The sequence below is a fragment of the Trachurus japonicus genome, chromosome 14, assembly GCF_045865225.1.
Source record: "Trachurus japonicus isolate A0001 chromosome 14, Traja_1.0".
Classification (NCBI taxonomy): domain Eukaryota; kingdom Metazoa; phylum Chordata; class Actinopteri; order Carangiformes; family Carangidae; genus Trachurus; species Trachurus japonicus.
In genome coordinates, this window is record NC_140920.1 from 8,302,399 (window position 1) to 8,317,167 (window position 14,769).

The window sequence follows — 14,769 nt, forward strand, 5'->3', positions numbered from 1 at the left end:
ACACATGTGGACACCGACACACCAGGCAGGGCTAGAAAATGTACAATCAACGAAGAATTAACATCATGTATGGATTAGTTATTATTACAGCAACAGATGAAGGATTGAGCCTGTGGCAACCAATTTATCCAAGATATCGTGACTGATTAGCTACCATCTGCTACAATGGTTTAAGTTCTGTAAGTAGTGCTGCTTTATTATATTAAGTCTTTCAAACCTCAACCCTTCATATATAACTCCAAACACAGGTTAATATATAACCCCCTGGGGCAGGTTTCACAAAGAAAGACATTGAGTACGGCTTAGATGTAACAAATAGTCTGATTTCCAATAGACTGATCCTAATTTCATCCATTAATCAAAGCAGTTGAGTTCCTGACTATCATAAGCCTGAGTGTGTGTGTGACAGTGAATTCTGGGTAAATTGAGACTTCTTTTAAATTTAAATTAAAAATTGCCAGCAACATTTTACATTTCAAATTCGGCTTAGAAAAATTTTGATTTGGAAAGATTGGCTGCAGATGGTCTCAAAAAACTCTGTCCCTTCTCATTCCTTCCAAAGTAAACCACAAATTATGATCCATGTTTTCCTTTCTTTTTTTGTTGTTGTTGTTTGTGCAGCTGGGGATATAGTGTCTAATTTTCTTGGCTTAAAATGAGTCGGTCTTTATTTTTGAGGAACTGTTCAATTTATGAACAAATTTAAGACTGAAGCAACAAAACAGACCATAAAATATCTTTGTGATGATGACATTTGCGGTGGTAACTTTCTATTTTAAGAGTAAAATAGTTGGAGTGCCCCTTTTTAATGGCTATGGTTTTGCTACAGGCCTCTCAACATATGGGTGTAATATTCAGGTGTCCACATATTTCTGTTCATGCAGAGTAAACGATCATTTAGGCATTTGCATAGAATATATATGCAGTAGACACACACTGAAACATTCCCTCTCATCAAACACTAGTGAGCATTAGCATTTATTATGCATACAGCAGATTAAAGCTAATACGCGTGGGCTGAGTTCCCCCTGAAATGCTTGACTAAAGTTTAAGAGTTTGTTTGATTAGTTAGTCTGATTATGTTTGTGAGATGAATTGGAGTTCGGGGGGAGTAGGGGGATATGAAGTGATGAGGCTATTTGATTCTCCTCCTGCAGTCAGGCAGCAGTGCGAGCCAACACAGTTACTCTATGAACATGTTGTTAGTCTTCCTCTATTGCCTGGTGCTCCTGGGCCCCTGACCAGCCATCTGTTTCTCCATCCATCCAACCGCCCGCCTGCTCCCGCTCACCTGCAGCTAAAAGCAGCTGATACGATCTCCCACAGTTTAATAAATTGAGAGAATCAAAGCAGGAGAGAGGGAGAGAGAGAGGAACCGCTACCGAACGTCCTCTAACCTCCTCTGTGACAGACTGGTTCGTGAATTATACTCCCTTCATTTCCTCCTGTGAGATTTAATTTGAGGTAACACGCGAGCTCTCTAAAGTTAAAGAGCACAGAAACAAGTAAACAGGGTTTTTTCTCTGAGCTATGAGTGAAGCAGCTGTCCTGATTTTGGTCGAGACCAATGACTGATAACATTTTTTATAGTTTATATACACACCTTAAGTCAAGAAAGGCTAAGATGTAGTGAGTTTAGATGAATTTAACATTATAGCTCTGCTTCTGACTTAAAGGGATAGTTCAACATTTTTGGCAAATTGGCCCATTGCCATAATCCCTATAGTCATAGCAGTAGGTTTGTTGCCTTTATATGTCGGTGCAAGCTATTTTTAGAACGGAGGAGCAGAGCCGCGAGCTGCTCAGACCTACGCTACGGAGGCTAATGGGATTTCTTGGTTTCCCTCATCAAACTCATCAAATACACAATCCAACAACTCCAAAACGCTCTGGTGGACAAGTTGTGACCTGCACATTCACCACGCTATGAGATAATAACAGAACGTTACCAGACAGAGTTGTTTTAGAGGGAAATGCAGAGACTGCTTGGTGAAAAACTGCCCCGATGGGAACGCGCATCAGGGTTTTTGCATGAATTTACCTTGAAAACTCTTAGTCTTTTGGAGTTGTTGGATTGTGTATTTGATGAGTTTGATGAGGGAAACCAAGAAATCCCATGAGCCTCCGTAGCGTAGCTCTGAGCAGCTCGTGGCTCTGCTCCGCCGTTCTAAAAACAGCTTGCACCGACAGTTAAAGGTAACAAACCTACTGCTATGACTATAGAATTTATGGCAATGGGCCAATTTGTCAAAATGTTGAACTATCCCTTTAAGTTAAGAAAGGCTAAAATGTAGTGAGTTGAGATGAATTTCACTTTATATTATTTGGCCGATAATGATAATTGTCAGCCAATATCGGGCTGATAATTGTCTGTGGAGTGAAACTTTGGAAAAGCTTATCAGAAGATATTAAAGAGAGCAAAAATGTTGCCCAAAATGTTTAAAAATAACATAGCCTACTTGAAAAGTACAAACTTGAAAATGCTGAGAGCAACAAAGGATCAAGGAAATAACTTTTTAGTGAATGTTTGTAGTTGAGGATGGATATTGGTTGTGTAATGTAGGAAACTAAAAATTTTAGCAGTGAAAATTGAGGTTTCGACCTGTTTCGTTTTTGAGTTGTGTAGGTTTGTGGATAGTTATAGGATTGTCGCTGGGGGACGTATTGTGTACTATTTTCATGTATGTGTCTTTCTCATTAGACTACTGCTTATTATGGTTTTGTAACGAAATGGAAAACAACAGTTCGGGAGCTATAAGCTTTGCTTCAGCCGAAACCCTTTTCGACCAGTTTTATATTTTATTACTACCTTGAACTCTGTTTTGTATAATTTTTTTTTTTGATGCATTCATTCAACATCCCATCATCGTCTGAAGCTTCAACATGTACTGTTGATGGACTGTTAGGTGTCTCATGATGTCATAATGTGAACAGCAGGATGAAGAGTTTCAATACAACTGTCACTGAAGCAGAACATTTAGTGGTAGATTCATGGATCAGACACTTGATCACGTTGTTAGAAAACAGCATGTTATGTTATGAGTACTGAAGCATTGAACAGTTGGACATGTGCATGCAAAAGTTTAGAGAAGGTCAGATTAAGTTCACCTTGAAAGGTTTTAGTGCATTTTTAAATTTCTTCCGAAAGCCGAGTATCCCTAACTTTAGTGTAAGTAAAGAACAGGTACTGCAAAACCTCAGTTAGGAGAAAATGATACAGTTTTGGATGACACTATAATGACGTATAATGAGTACAATTTCACATAACTCAACCACAGAGGCTGCTGAATGACAGATGTCTTGTTTTCACAGAGTAGATCTGAATGAATTCAACCAGTTTCTTGTTAAAGAGGTTTTGTTTTTCTTCAATATCTGACTCGGCCGCGCCCTGACGCTACTGTATTAGCATGAAGTCAGTGATAGTGGTGAAAGGAGGTTAATGTACTACAGCTGTCAGAGCCCATAGCTCCATCCTGTGCCCTGTAATTGTGTTATTGCACTATAGATGTGTCAGTGGAGTTGTACTGCCCCAGTAGGGACATCGGAGAAAAAGTCTGTGGAGGGAGGTTAACCTGACATATAAATTGCTATCTGCCAAGATGAATGGAGCTCGCCAGAGAGCAGATGAGGAGAGCAATGACCTGACATTGCTTCTGACAGACTTCGTATATCCACTGTCATCTCTCTCTCTCTCCCTTTCTTTTCTCCATACACGGTGCCAGATGCTGCTTCATCTGATGTCTTTACTGGAGCTGCCAAATGCTCTCTCCTGTCTTTTGTATGCGTGCATTTGTGTGTCTGTGTGTGTGTGTGCATGCATACGGATACACCGGAGTAATTTGTTGTTTTCATCTGCCGCCTGTTCACTTGTTGTTATTTAGTTCACTTATGGCATCAAATAACATTTCACTATGAGTGCATGCTGAATTACTCTCTGAATTGATTTTCACAACAGAGAAAAGACCCATCAAGTTTCTTAAGATGACATTAGTAGTGTACACTTGTTGGTTTTTATCTATTATATAATAAGATTTCTAATGATGATACAGGTTGATTACCTGTTAATAACTGCAGCGTGTTGAATACCTGTTATTAAATGTAAATGTAAATGTACTTGATTTATACAGCCCTTTACAACAATCCTTTTGGTGTACAAAAGTGCTTTACAGCAGGTAATAAATAAAAAGAAGAATAAGTAAAAAACAATTAAAAACAATAAAATAAAAGTGAAAGCAATAAAATACAACAAAATCACATAAGATAAAATAAGATATGTGTCATCATACTACCGAGTATTAAAAGCCATCCTAAATAAGTAGGTTTTTATCAATCGATATGTTAAGAGTTTTAAGTAGAAGATGAAAATATTTGACATTCACAGCAACTGGATAGCCAGTGCATCTTGTTGAGGAGGGTCTGCTCTACTCATGTAGATTTATAGGTGCCAGTCTTACAGTTCCTCTTCGTCTGCTTCGAGACGACTCTCTTGTCTGGTCCATAAACATTTGCTTTACACGGATCTCCACAGGCTTGTCCACATTATGTCACTGGTGAAGAACTCCTGTGCCGATAATGAATGTGTGGGAGGCACATTTCTCTCATCTGCAGCCTTGATTTATGTCTGTGTGTTGTTCCCAGAGGAGTCCGCAGTCGGTGTTGTGCTGGTGTGTGTGTGTGTGTGTGTGTGTGTGTGTGTGTGTGTGTGTGAGAGTCTGGGAGTATGAGCACCAAATGTGTGATGCCAGGATTACTCAGATTACATTTTGTAAGGCTAGTACCACCATGCCCCTCGGCTCTAGGACAATTACATTTGCAGTTAATGCTGATGTATATTTTCTGTTTGGTTTTAGTTAAGAAACCCTCATCTCATCTCTTTAAAGGGATAGTTCAACATTTTGGCAAATTGGCCCATTGCCATAATCCCTATAGTTTTAGCAGTAGATTCGTTACCTTTAATTGTCAGTGCAAGCTGTTTTTAGAACGGCGGAGCAGAGCCGCGAGCTGCTCAGAGCTACGCTATATGGAGGCTCATGGGATTTCTTGGTTTCCCTCATCAAACTCATCAAATACACAATCCAACAACTCCACAACGCTCTGGTGGACAAGTTGTGACCTGCACATTCACCACGCTATGAGATAATAACAGAACGTTACCAGACAGAGTTGTTTTAGAGGTAAATTCATGCAAAACCGCTGATGCGCGTTTCTGTCGAGGGCAGTTTTTCAGCAAGCAGTCTCTGTATTTGCAGTCTCGGGATTTGAACCACCAACCCTGCTCCAGTTATTGGACCCACGTGGCGCTTCCTCCTGAGCCACTGTTGTGTATATAGTGCCAAATATAATTGTGTGGAAAGTTGACTGTTTACGTGACAGGCGGCTAAATACCATTTTATTTTTCACTAATAATTTTATGATGCACAATACAAACCAACAGATTTGATACAGTATATTAGTCAGTTTATTAGATTATTATTTGATTGATTTATTTTTGTTTGCGAACACTTTGTCCACAGACTTTTTATAGAAACTGGACTGTAAAGACACAGAAAACCTCAGAGGATCCTCCACAAACATCCTGTCACTCTGCTGTTATCAGTTGCCAGCAGTTTGTTTTCCAGCTTCTCTAAACACTTCATCAAATTTAAAACAGACATTTATGTATTTTAGAACTACTGTTTACATAACTAATTAAGTTACAGGACTGATTGACCTCTTATACGGTCACTCGTAGCATAAAATATTACCTCAGGCCTTTTTTTTATAATGTATGCACCATTAAAAATAAAAATAAAAAAACAGACCTGCAGAGCGTCAAAGACACTGAAGGACAAACTCTTCCTCCGACACTTCACTGTTTCTCTGTTTCTCTGATCATCCAGCAGGTGGTGTTGTATGATAAGTGATGAAAGGAGACGCAGCCTGTGCCTAGATGAATTATTCCTTCTATAGCGGACTGAAATAATACACAACTGCTGTAAATAAATAATTTAATCATCAGAGCGATAATACTGTATGAAACTCAGCAACAACCACTAACGGACACTAATGCGGGCCTGCACTGTGATGTATCGTTCATGTCAGATGCAAACATAGAAGATGTTTCCTCCTATAATTGGCCGTCCTTAATCATCAGCCATCACAAATCATCTATGTGTCCTGGTTTTGCTGAACAGCTGAGGAGCAACGAATCCATAACGTAATATCAACTGCAGACTAGAGCGAGGTTGAAGAGCTCGCTGCTCATCCTCACATGCAGCAGCTCGCCAGTGGCCACCAAGGTGAAAAGAATCATCTTACAGTGACCTCTGTCTGTGTGCGCTACTGCTTATTTAAAATATGCCCCACCTCCCCTCTCGTCGTCGTCCTCCTCCTCTTCTTCCTCCTCCTTCTTCTCCATCCTCCTCCCACTCTTCAGGCCCAGCAGCCAGTCACACCAGTATGTTACATTACAGCGCCACAGGCAACAGCTACGTGATTGCCGTCCTTTTCTCTTTCATCTTAATAGATGGGCTTCTTCCCAGCCGCCCATAGGAGAAGAAAAAAAAAACAGCCTTATCGGCCATGACACGGCCTCTCAATTGTCAATCTGATAGATGTGTGCAGCCTGGATCTAGGCCACTGCATTTAGTTGTGCAGGCTCCTAGTTACTCACTCACCATGGATCCACATCGCTGGTCACATCTTGTTGCTGTTGTGGTGTTGTAATTGTTTTGTTATTGTAGCTCGGCCTGAATGTAACACGATGTCCATCTAAATGTTCTTCACGTTGCACCCGTCGTCTTATAGCGTTCATGTCACTGTGACCAGAGGCAAAAACCTTTTCCCATTATGTTTTATCAACCAAAAATTGATTGATTGGTATAGCTGATTGCTGCTTATCTGAAACTTAAAGGGATAGTTCACCCATTATTTCACTCATTATCTACTCACCCTAATGTCGACTAAGGGCTGGGAGAAGTTTCAGAGTCCTCCGTGGCTTCTCTGAGTTACAGGGGGTCTCGGCGTAGCAGTGCATGTCCATATAACGGCTGCAAATGGATACCAACTGTCTTCGTAACAAAAAGACACACCAAAAAACATCCAAATACCTCCATAGTGTTCGTATGTACTAATGTCCGTCTTGGATTGAAGCCCCGAAATGAGAAATTGTCCCGTTTGTAGTGGAAGCTCCTCTTCCCAGTTCGTCCAAATTTGACGAACCGGGAAGAGGAGCTTTGAGAAGCTTCCGCTACAAAACAAGCTTGAAATATAGACTTATTTAATTTTTTTCGGGACAATTTCGCATTTCGGGTCTTCAATACAAAACGGACATTACATACGAGCAGCATGGAGGTATTTGGATGTTTTTTGGTGTGTCTTTTTGTTACGAAGACAGTTGGTATCCATTTGCAACCGTTATATGGACATGCACTGCTACGCCGAGCCCCGCTGTAACTCAGAGAAGCCACGGAGGACTCTGAAACTTCTCCCAGCCCTTAGTCGACATGAGGGTGAGTAGATAATGAGTAAATGAAATTTCAATTTTGGGTGAACTATCCCTTTAATGTCTTTAACATTTGTCTGTCGGTGTCTGAATGAACTTAAAAACACAGACTTAAAAAAAAGCCGCCGCTGACTTTAGGAGGCACCATGATGTTTTCAATTGATGGCGTGTAATATCTCAGCAGAGGTCCTCCTCCTCTCACACCACTCTCTCTCTCTCTCTCTCTCTCTCCTCCTCTCCCCCCTGCTAGCTGGAGGCCAAAAGCCGGGGCCGCCATGCCAGTCCTAATAAATCCTCAGCTGAGAGTGGCGGCAGCAGCAGCAGCAGCAGCAGCAGCAGCAGCAGCAGGCCGGCATTCTTCAGGAGCCAGCACTTCCCCTAATCTGCCCTGGAGATGGAGCAACAGTTGGCCTGGCTGGTAGGGAGGTGGTGGAGGGAGAGAGGGAGCAGCGGGGGAGGAGCGGGGGAGGAGAGGGGGGACTCCCTAGTGACAGGAGCGTGATGTGTTTGTAAAAACACAGGGAATGTTGGAATTGGATACGCACACTCTCACTCACTCTCGCTCTCCCTTAAGCTCGTGTGCAGCTTGTGTGGAGGAGATGCAGAGGCTGATTTTGGCAGATGTGTTCATTTTCTCCGGCCTCGTGCAGCTAAACACAGAGACAAACACAGAGCGTTACCCCTACCTACCTACCTGCCACTGCACTGCCACACTCGTTTCTTCTTTTTTTGTTTGTTTTTTTTCCATGATGTTCGACACTTTGATCCCCTCTGGTGTGTGTCTGGTGTGTGTGTATTTGTGTTGGAGAAAGCAAAAGCAAGAAAAAGGGAGGAAGAAACTCTAAGAGAGGCGCTGGACTAGTAAATGCCTTGCAGATGTGTGCAGCAGCAGCAGCGATGTAGCCTCTCGTGTCAGCCAAGAAGATTTTTGTTGGCGCGCAGAGGAACATAATTCTACATTGTAAATAGGTTTGATGGGTCTCATATAACATGCAATAAGGCTAATGTATTAGCATCGCTTTATAAGGAGGACATCCCCATTAGCCGACTCACTGTTGACGGTGATTAACAGGCTGATTGTGTGACAGACCCTGGTCAATAGAGGTGGTTTTTGTCTGGTTTTACAGCTGACACAGCCTGTGCGGTCTTAATAGAGGAGATCAGGCCCCCATAAATGAATTCCTCTCTGCTGGTCTCTAGTTTCAATTGATTGCTTTAATTTGGCCTATAATGAGTAGGATGCCTCCTGCCTGCAATTAGTGCATGTGTGTATATATGTGTCTGTGTGTGAGTGTGTGTGTGTGTGTGTGTATGTGCGTGTGTGTGTATTTGTGGGCTGTGTTTAATTACTGCAGTGGATGGATGCTGTGTGGCCCAGCAGGAGCCTGCAGGAACGGGAGGATCCACAACTGTGCTTGGCATCCACTGACACCTCAACCCGCAGTGAATCAGGGCCAGGACTTAACTTAATTCCTTCCTGTCTGAGCGAAGTAGCCAGATTTTTTTTTTTTTTTTTACCTTAATACCATGAATCTTAGTGTTTGACCTCGTGATCTGAGCTCTTACAGATCAGAATCTGAACTTTTTTGAGAGTAAATCAGGACAAAGTGTGTGTTGGCAAAAAAAAAAAAAATCCACATAACTTTAACTCGGGGCAATTTGACCTGAGTCGCCTCTGGAATATGTCTATTAAAATAAAAGGGGAATGACAGCAACTGGACCGAAAAGTGGGAGGTGTGTTTGGATGGTTTAGTTGGCTCAGACACAACATCAGAGATTCACTTCCACCGAAGCTCAGAGCAGCAACATTTCAGAACATTTACTCACATATGGTACTTAAAGGGATAGTTCAACATTTTGGCAAATTGGCCCATAGCCATAATCCCTATAGTCATAGCAGTAGGTTCGTTTCCTTTAATTGTCGGCGCAAGCTATTTTTTTAGAACGGCGGAGCAGAGCCGTGAGCTGCTCAGAGCTACGCTACGGAGGCTCATGGGATTTCTTGGTTTCCCTCATCAAACGCATCAAATACACAATCCAACAACTCCAAAACGCTCTGGTGGACGAGTTGTGACCTGCACATTCACCACGCTATGAGATAATAACAGAACGTTACCAGACAGAGTTGTTTTAGAGGTAAATGCAGAGACTGCGTGCCGAGAAACTGCCCCCGACGGGAACGCGCATCAGCGGTTTTGCATGAATTTATCTCAAAAACAACTCCGTCTCGTAACGTTTCGTTCCTCGCGGCTCTGCTCCGCCATTCTAAAAATAGCTTGCACCAACAATTAAAGGTACAAACCTACTCCTAAAACTATAGGGATTATGGCAAAGGGCCAATTTGCCAAAATGTTGAACTATCCCTTTAACCAAATACTATAATCAACATCACTAAAATCACAACAAAAACAGTTGAAAAAATCAACATTTATTATTGTTTCAGATAGATATTGTTTTCAGATGTTTTGCAGAACACAGTGTTTTCTTCTCTTCTATCTAGTTAATTCTCATCATGACCCTTCAGATTTATCTCTGTCCTTTTTTAGAGAGGATTCATCCGTTTACAACCCCTGCAAATATACAAACATGCTGCAAAAGTTCAAACGCACACACAACAGTAGTGTTTACAGCGACATAAAAAGTGACAGACTGTGGGATACACACTTGTTCAGTTCAATGCTTCTCCACTTGAGAAGTTATGAAGCTGTTTGAGAATAAGATGAGTTTGTTGTTTGGTCTATTGCAACATAATATGTACTGTTAACTTTATAGCCCTACAGTATAGTCTTTGAACCGAGAGATTGATGTTGTTTTCTGGATTTGTAGCGTTGTGTTTGTGTTTTGTGACACAACAGGATGGAAATAGTCAGAGACACCATCAATAACACCAGTGTGTAAACTGTACACACAGACACACATGTCCACATATGGGACGCTACCAAAGGAGTTCATGTCCTCAGCGTAACAAAAACAAAACAGTTCATCCCAGACACTCCCTCCCTCTCTGTTTTTGTTTAATAAAATCATGCTTCCTCATCAGCAGAGGAGGCCGGCCCCGTCTACTCTTCCTGGGCGAGAGCAGCAGCAGCAGCAGCAGCAGCTCCCCTGGGGTCTGATGGGTGGTGGTGCTGGTGGGTGGGTGGGTGGGTTGGGGTGGGGGGCTTGGTTCGGTCTGTGTGCCTGTAGTGAATGTAAATGAGGCTCTGCTCTCTCTGAAATACTCTCCTCATATATACACCCAGGCACTAACTCTGTCTCTCTCCCTTACTGTCTCCTGCTGTCCCATCTATCTCAAGGTCCTGAGGGGGCACGCAGACACACACACACACACACACACACACATACACATACACATACACACACTGACACGCACACACACCGTCCTCCACCTTTGTTTAAATCACGGTAACGCTGTGTGCAGTTATAGCGCTCAGCCTGTCACACACACCGACACAGCTAGAGCGGTGGCTTTATTACACCACAGACGCTGTGTGTGATCGCACAGATCATGAACAGTTTTTGACAAACTATACAGCACACGGTTGCTGCCCCCCCCCCACCCACCCACCCACACACCCAGGGGTGTAGCACCAAATTCTGGGCCTTGTACACTGCACGAAGCGCAGAGTTGTTTTCGAGATAAATTTATACAAAGTTTTTTGGCAAGCAGTCTCTTTTCGGCACTATACTGGCTTTGCATTTCCCTCTAAAACAACTCTTGTCTGGTAAACTTATGTTACCATCTCATAGCGTGGTGAATGTGCAGGTCACAACTTGTCCACCAGAGCGTTTTGGAGTCGTTGGGTTGTGTATTTGATGAGTTTGATGAGGGAAACTAAGAAATCCCATTAGCCTCCGTAGCGTAGCTCTGAGACGCTCACGGCTCTGCTCCGCTGTTAGCTTGCACCGACAATTAAAGGTAACAAACCTACTGCTAAAACTATAGGGATTATGGCATTGGGGCAATTCACCAAAATGTTGAAATATCCCTTTAACAGTTGCTTCCCCTAATTCTGCCGTCTTTCTTTTTCTTTCCGCTCCTTCTTTTTCTGATACCCCGATTTATGTTTTTTGGGCGGCATTGACGACAGCTATTAGCCTCCAGGTCATTCAATCTGGGCTCACTGACGTTACACTTGTCGCTGGCCGCTGTCTTTGGGCGGACTAAACCATTTTGGGCCTCCAGGAGGGGGCCCCCAGAATGTCCAATATGTTGGGGGGACTGTGACACAGAGTCCATTCTGTTATCAATATATTTGAAATAAATTACGACACCAATTAATTGGAGGGCCCAATTCATTCGAAATAAAACATCACACAAAAAAATAATAATTTCAGGATTTCCTACTTGGGTGCTGGGTAGTCAGGTCCCCTTTTCCCCCCACTACCACGCCCATGCACACCCCACCCCCCAAAAAAAAAAACCAGACCTCCTAATGTTTGATAAGTGATTGTAAAACTCTCGACTAATTGATGACACCTTGTTGTATTTGCCGTCGCGGAGCCCCGGACAGCGGGACACTTGGTCCCAGGTTTTATTTCATCAGGGTCAAGGACTGAAACGTCCACTTAAGATAGCGAAAATGAGGCCGTTACCTCCACAGCATGCCTCTTTACCTTCAATTGAGTCCTTGATTGGATTTGAATGCCCGTATTAGCTGAAAGCAAGTCGACCTCTCAAGCATGAACAGCTCATCCTGGTATCCAGACAATAATATTAAACTTTGGATGATTGTTTATGCCTCATTAATAAGCTAGTGTGATTATTTGTTCACAAATCTCCCATCTCCAGTATAGGCCTAACCTCCACCTTAGTTTAATTATCTTAGAGCTGTTTCATGCTAATTTGAAGTGTAAAGCAGGCTTCCTAATTATGTTGCGAGTTTGATCGCTCTGGAGCTCCTCTACCAGTAGGATGGATACCATTTGTTTTTCTCACTCATTAACTAGATAATCTTATGTTGATTGCGAAAAGCTAATTATTACAGTGTTTTCTGTGCAGTATAGAATAAAACATAAAACAGCCGTACAGGTAGAGCTGAGGAGCCTCCGTCCGTTGTCCCCCCTCCCTCTCCATATTTCCTTCTTATTTCTCGCAAATATTACTGATTGTTTCTAGTAGAAAAGGAAATGCTGCTTATCAGCACTGCAGACTTGATTGACCTTGCATCCTGTTGTATTTTTATTAGCTGAACCCACAGGACCTTTGTGCCCAGGGAGGCTGAAACAAGAATCATTTATGGCTGCACAGATTCTGTAATGCAACTTGACACACAAGAAAAACACAGTGCAAGAAGAACAACCTTGATTCCCTCCCCCCCAGATGCCCGTTATTGAACATACAGATGATAGGGCTATAAAGGAATTTTATATTTTACAGTGTGGCTGTTTGTGTTGTATTGAAGAGAAACAGATAAGACTTTCAGTAATGTAAAGATTTAAAGAGAACTGCATCACTCTGAAGGTCTGAAGTGCTTTTATTGCCTTAAAAAAAAACCCTGTGATGTGAGCTCTTCCTCTGAGGCAAGAGATGCTCTGTGCCTCCAAGAAGCTGCGATCCTGCTGCCCTTCTACAGAGGATGTTCATCCACAACACCGTACTCACAAGGTTTGCAAAATGCTAGTTAAAGGAATGACCTCCAGCCATACCTGCAGCCGTCCTTCGGCAAACATGAACTCGATGAAACTTTAGAGAGACAGCGTGAAAAAGGAGGAGATGATGCAACTGTGGTCCGGCTTAAAGTATTCAAGTCAAGCTGTCAAGACAGTTACGGAAAACTCAACCAGCGAGTGCAGCAGCAGCACAACTGAACAAAGTAAAAAAAAAAAGTGCTTTATTTTAAAAATCTCAGAGGTGAAGTTATACAAAAGAGTATCTCCAGGGCCCAGTTAGTAAACTGATCGGATTTTGGATAATGGATTGGATCAAATCTTGAAAATGGGTTGTTGTTGTTTCAAAACCAAAAACAGATTCTGAGATCAGATAAGATGACGTAAATCAGTCTTGGTTTTCATCTGGATCAAACCCTCAGTTTGTGTTTTTTTAGTAGGATCGGGAAAACTTTGATCCAAAAAAACAGGATTATTCTGATCCCAGCAGTCGGGTGGATTCCAGGCATAAAATGTGATTTAGATTAAATTCAAACTGGTCAAATAAACAATATTTATAATGTAGTATATATACATTTATTGATTTATATTTTGCACCTAATTTTTTAGCAAATAAAGTTAACTTCTGAATATTCTACAACTGAAAAACTTTTCCCCAAACTGAATTTAATGAAATTTGAAGTTTGAATTTTGAAACACATGGGGAAATATTCACAATTTCACTAATGTAGTACTGTATATTTGCTTTTTTATTTATTTCAACAGCCCAACCAGATGGGGTCTGGCTGTTTAAAAGACATTGAAGAAACAACAAATAGCACAGAAAACAATATATACAATACACATGTTTTCAAATAAACACACTGTGAGTGAGCCCATGCTGCTGTTCTACCTGTTGTTTACAGACCAATCAGCCTTCAGTGTGATGCACAGTCTCATCTAGAGCACTCATTATCCGGATTTGGTCATCTTGAAAAGTTTGGATCTGGATCAGACTGATCCAATCCTGCTTTGCTTTGAACAACTGGGATAAAATTTAGACGGATTACGTGATCCTGGATAGCAAAAAAAGAAGAAGAGAGATTTCAAAATCCGAATAATTTTTATCCAGATTACACCTTTTGAACAACTGGGCCCAGGTGCCAGTGGATTCAGGTCTGTGGGGTTAGGGTTCATGAAACCGGTTTCAGAGGACTTTTACTTACATGGAGCATGGGAGAGCTCTAAGTAGCCATTAGTAGATGGTGAAGTGTGGCCATTAAGTGATGCACATGGTCAGCAACAATACTCAGAGGGTGCAGCATTCAAATCAAGATGTATTAAGTATGTATGATGTTTTAAGTGAGTCAAGAAAACATTCCCAACACTATTACTGGTGACCACCACTGATAAGAATCCCAACTATCAATTACATACATATACGTACGTGAAGCTTCAGGATTCAAATCCAATCGATTCGTCTATAACTGCTACTTTCCATCTTATGGAAATATCTGTTTGTGCATCGTTTTACATAACTGCCTGACATATTTTGATATCTAACACATCTTAGGAAACGCAACTGCAACTGTCAAATCTTTATAAACTGTAGGTTCGATTATCATTTAAGTGGAATTAAAGATAGATATGAAATTACTTCCCAGTTTTCCTTTTTAGGATGTATTAATATTTATGTA